Below are 6000 nucleotides of genomic sequence, written 5' to 3' on the forward strand. Positions count from 1 at the left end.
CAGTCATCCTTCTATATAAGACAGCACCAGGAGCCTTGGGGACCATTTGCTCAGTCGTTCTTTTTAATTTAATTTTTACTGAAGCATAACCTACATACAAAAAAGTGCACAAATTGTAAGTGTGGCTTGATAGATTTTTCATCAGATGAACACACCTCAAAGTTTCGTTCTTTACATTAACAAACCCAAATAATTCCCTATCAAACGTAGCTCTGAACCCACCACCCTGACTACCCCATCCTTCTCTGGGAAACCTCTTACTGATTAATATGGCTGAACGCTTTCTGCTGGAGAAACACAGTGTCCTTCCAAAGTGGTATGGGCAGCAGCACTAACTCTGAGTCACACTGTCTAGACTCCAGGCTTCCCCTGAATCACGGTGCAGCCTGAGACCACAAAGTTCTTTCACCTCTGCAGGGCTTAGTGTCTGCATCTGTAAAATGGAGGTGGTAAGGGTTAGTTTCTATTTCACAAGCTTCATAAAAATTAGCTGAAGGCTAATTTGGGAGGCCAAGGTGGGTGGCTTGGGATCATGCCTGTAATCCCAGCAGTTTGGGAGGCTGAGGTGGGCAGCTCGGGATTGTTTGAGCCCAGGAGTTTGAGACCAGCCTAGGCAATATGGCGAAACCCCATCTTTATGAAAAATACAAAAAATTAGCCAGCCATGGTAGCAAGTGCCTGTAGTCCAGCTGCTCAAGAGGCTGAGGTGGGAGGATTGCTTGACTCTGGGAGGTCAAGGCTACAGTAAGCTGTGATTGTGCCACTGTACTCCTGCCTGAGTGACAGAGTGAGACCCTGTCTCAAAAAAAAAAAAGCATGATAAATGTAAAATCATAGAAATTTATAAAATTAATAAAACATAACAATATATTATGTTTATAATATATAATGTATAATTTATATTATTGGTACCATGAATTAATTAAATAAATGGAATAATTATTGGCCATCACTATCTTTGATGGTGTCCATTCCATTTACTTTGATATACATTTTCAGAGATGTTTCTATGCCACTTGGAGGCACAGTGCTGTGGCGGACACAGAAGCAAGGAAGATGCACCCCTCCTACCCCCGCCCAACAAGCACTGGAGATTTAGTGGAGAGCGGTGGAGAGGTGTGCAGTGCGGAAGCCAGGTACACAAATGACCTTTAAAAGATTCTCTCGGCCTCAGCCAGTGTGGTGTTTTATGGGGCTCTGATGGAGCTTGAGCTATTCACTATCTCTGCTTTGCTCTGAAGAATTCTGCCTGGGGACAAGGGGGAATTGAGGCCCAGACTCAGTAGTGATGGTTGATTAACACTTTATGCCCCAGAGTTGGTGATTAGGGTTGGACTGGGAGCCAACTTCAGCTGCTAAGCTTTGTGCTGCACGTTGCATTTTCAGTGATCAGTGATTGTATTTTCTCCTCTTCCCTCACACACTTCCAGCCAGGTCACTCTCAGCACTCTCAGACTGCCTCTCCCCTTCATTCAGCTCACATCCTGGGACACAGGGAACTTCGGGCCCCAGGGGAGGGGCCTGCTTGCTAAGTGACCCATTATCACCACTGGCCTCCTGGAAGGGCAGTTGCCCAGCTCTGCTTCTCCCCTTCTCCTATGGGAGCAGGCTCCCTGGGGTACTTTTCCTTGCCTTCCAAGCTCCAGTGTGAGTGGCTGAGGGCAGGAAAAGCCATGGCGAGTGGAAATCAGCATTTTGTGGGATATCTGAATCCTGCTTCTCTGGGATTCATTTCTGTAGTATGGAATCACAGAAAGGATGCTGAGGTCAGAGGGTTAGAAGTTGGAAGCCTTGAACTCGAGTCTACACGTGATCAGTTCTGATTATCTTGCTATGTCTTTGCTCCCTGGAGCTTCCGTTTCTTTGCTTATAAAATGAGAATAATACTGACCCAACTCATCTCAAAAGAGTGATTGTGCCTTTAGAACTGTAATGTGCTAGGAGGAATGTATGAGGTCATTATTCTCACTATTGTCTTTCTTCCTGGCCCCCTGTTATCGGAAAACCATATGATAGTCTTTTAAAAATAAAATTACAAAAGTAATACGTGTTTGAGACATACACTATAAGTAGTAAAGAAGGGCCCAAGGTGAACAGTTCAGATCCCTTCCACGCTTCCCACTCCCACGCCTCCAAAACCATCCTTCTAAGATCGCTACTCCTGTTCGTTCCTTATGTATCTGTTCTGACATCTTCTGTGTGTAAACAAGTGAATATGTGTGTAGTAGGGTTCTTTTTACCTAAATCAGATTATACCGTACATCTCTTCTGCACCTGGCTTTTTTTTCCATTCAGGATTTTGAAGAGCTTTTCATTTTATTTTATTGTATTTTATTTTCACTTTATTTTAGCACAAATAAACTCTTTTTAGTGGCTACATGATACTCCAGGGTGTGAATGTACTACCATGTGTTTACCAAGCCCTAAAGTTGAACATTTGGAATTCCTATTTTTGCTTTTTTTTAAATTTGAGACAGGGCCTCACTCTGTCACCCAGTCTGCAGTACAGTGACGTAATCATAGCTCACTGTAACCTTGAACTCCTGGCTCAGGCAATCCTCCCATCTCAGTCTCCCAAGTATGTAGGACTGCAGGCACATACCACCATGCCTAGCTAACTTAAAAAACAAAAAAAAAAATGTAGAAATGAAGGTCTCACTATGTAGGCCAGAATGTCAAACTCCTGGGCTCAAGCGATCCTCCCACCTTGACTTCTCAGTACTGAGATGACAGGGTGAGCCACCGCACCTGGCCTCCCATCCTTTTAAGGTCCCTTAGGCGGCAGTTTGGAAGCTCCACAGTTGTCCCTGACTTTGTGCTCTTCCTCATTTCATCCTCTTAGGAGTCCCTGGGGCCCGTGGGAGCCGGATGTAGCAGGCATTTCCGGCCTCAGGATGGGCGGAGCTGTGAGAGACTTGTCAGCACCCATGGGCTGAGGTCTCCGGGGGCACAGGAAACAGAGGAGGAAACACCGGGGCTAGGGACATCACTCACTGTCTCTGTTGACCTCAGTCTCCCGGACTGCCTCTCAACCCATGCAGGGGTGCTTGACCTGGCCTTGAAATAGAATCACCTGGAAAACTTCTGCCATCTCAGCGCGAGACCACACCCCAGGCCAATTAAACTAGAATCTCTAGGGTCCAGCCCTGGATAGCAGCAATTTGAAATATTTCAGGTGATTCTGTTGTGCAGCCACAAGAGCTACAGTGCTGAAGCCTGGAAATGAGAACATCATGACAGGCCAGAGGGCCTTTGCTTTCTTCCACTTTTCTTTTCTTTTTTTTTTTTTTTTTGAGACGGAGTTTCGCTCTTGTTACCCAGGCTGGCGTGCAATGGCGCGATCTCGGCTCACTGCAACCTCTGCCTCCTGGGTTCAGGCAATTCTCCTGCCTCAGCCTCCCGAGTAGCTGGGATTACAGGCACCCACCACCACGCCCAGCTAATTTTTTGTATTTTTAGTAGAGACGGGGTTTCACCATGTTGACCAGGATGGTTTCGATCTCTTGACCTCGTGATCCACCTGCCTCGGCCTCCCAAAGTGCTGGGATTACAGGCGTGAGCCACCGCGCCCCGCCCCTATTCAACGATGAGAGCGAGATGCTTATCCCACAGCACAAGCACCAGAATGCATTTAACCATCATGCGTCCACGATGTGTACATGGAGTGGTTCTTATTTTATTCCGTGACAAGTTTTTATTTGGTTGCTCTTTTGACTCTTATTCAAAATTGTTTATGTAAATTAGTAAGAAGCTTTTAGCAGACAATTTGGCAATATGTATCAAGAGAATAAAGCTGTTCAGAATAATTGGCCTACTTATTCCACTTTTGGAAGCTATCCTACAGAAATAACATGAATATAGGGGGAAGCTATATGCGTAGGATGTTCATTGCAGCATTATTTATGCTAACGAAAGGCTGGCAAAACCTAAATGTCCAATGATACAGGAATGTATAAGTAAACTGTGGTACATCTATTTGGTAGAATATTAAGTAATCGTTAAAATCATGGTTATGAAGCCAAAGTAATAACATGGAAAATGCTTATGCCATAAAGTTAAATAAAAATGTAGGACACAAAATTGTGCAGATATACTATAATCACAACTACACGCAAAGGAAACTAAATATAAAGGAAGTAGAAAGTAAGAAACAAAATGCTAACATAGATTGTGTTAGAATGATAAGACTAATTCTTTTTCCTACTTTCCAGATTTTTATAACATGATTACATTATTGCTTAGCTGGGAACAAACCATAAAAACAAAAAATATCTGCCTTGTGCATTTTTTCACATGTCTGTCGGACTGGAGACACCCTAATGTTAAGATCCCTGCAAACAATGCTAAGGCCCCCGGGCCACACGCCACACGTAGCACCTCAGGCTGCCTGCAAAAGGCCTGACAACAATAGATCAGAAGTCAGAGGATCTGGCTTTTAGCCCCAGCTTCAGCTTCAGCTTCACAGTGTGACCTTCAGCAAGTTTTTCCTCCTTTCTGAACCTCAGTTTCCTAATCTGTGAAACAATAGATTCGACCAGGAGGGTGCTCAAGAACCTGCCGGCTCTGAAATGTGATGACCATGACATGGATGATGATGAATATGATACTATTGAATCCCAATTGCATTCAGATCCGTCGAATGGGAGACTAAGAGGCAGAAAAGTATCTCCCCTAAAACGTGTGCAGGCAGGCTGCTCCTGCTTCTTATTTCTATGTTCAGAATTGCTACCCTCCACCCTGTAAATCCTGAAAAGCAGAACTGAATAAATGTAAGGCAAATCACGCCCCTCTGTTCAATATTTGGTCATTTCTCTCCACATCACTTGCATGCAGTCCTGATGACTTGTAAATATAAGTGCCTCTGAAATATGCAGGAAAGTGTTTGGAACCAATCAGGAAACCTGCTCCGCCCCCACCCCTGATTTCTCATCTTGATAAAGTAATTTTCCTCAACAGGCAGAGGGTGGGGAGTCATAAATCAGTGACAACACAGCTCCTTGGTGTCTGTGCTGCCCTCCGCTTGACAGAGATGCCTCTCTTAGATGATGTGGATGCACCAGCCTGGGGCTAGAGAATAACAGGGAGAAAGGCCTGGGGTTGTTAAAAGCAGAATCATTCTGATGGGAAGGAAAATTGAAACCCCAGGATTTAAAGAGAGCAATAAAGGTGATGATGGGAACCGTGAGGCTCACGGATACACAGTGCTGCCTCCCTCATCTGGCAGGAGGGAAGGAGCTGCTGGGATTGGTGTCTTTTCCACAGACTGAAGTTTAACTGTCGAAGTGCCAGTGTTGACCTTTAACCCCATTAAGATGCTTCTAGATCTTTTTTTTTAGACAGAGTTTCACTCTTGTTGCCCAGGCTGGAATGCAATGGTGCAATCTTGGCTCATCGCAACCTCTGCCTCCTGGGTTCAAGCGATTCTCCTACCTCAGCCTCCCGAGTAGCTGGGATTATAGGCATGCGCCACCACACCTGGCTTATTTTGGTTTCTCCATGTTGGTCAGACTGGTCTCGAACGACCAACCTCAGGTGATCCACCAGCCTTAGCCTCCCAAAGTGCTGGGATTACAGGCGTGAGCCACTGTGCCTGGCCTCAATCTTCTTTAATGTCTGTTTAAGACATAAGCTACCCTTTTTCTAATAATGCAAGGGAAAGGAACCAAGAGTTATATTATCATATATCTATTTGGGTAATTATTTGGAGGAATGCCTGTATTCCCCATGGGACCATAAGTTCCGTGAGGGTGAGGACTGAGCATCCCAGTTCTCAGGATGTGCCTGGCACAGACATATTTGTTGAACGAGGCACTCAAGACCTATTTGTTGAATGCGTGAGTGCAATGAGAACCCCCGGACTCTAATAAGCTGTATTACGAAAAACTCTCTGCACTGTATATATTAGAAAATGGCTCTTGCTAAGCTAGGCAAAACTGGAGATGTATCCGAGGGCTTTATCGGGTCTATAAAGGAGCTGTTGTACTGAGAATTGACTAGGAA

This window comes from Aotus nancymaae, unplaced genomic scaffold (assembly GCF_030222135.1).
Source record: "Aotus nancymaae isolate 86718 unplaced genomic scaffold, 86718_ANA_hifiasm-v0.15.2.pri h1tg000062l, whole genome shotgun sequence".
NCBI lineage: Eukaryota > Metazoa > Chordata > Mammalia > Primates > Aotidae > Aotus > Aotus nancymaae.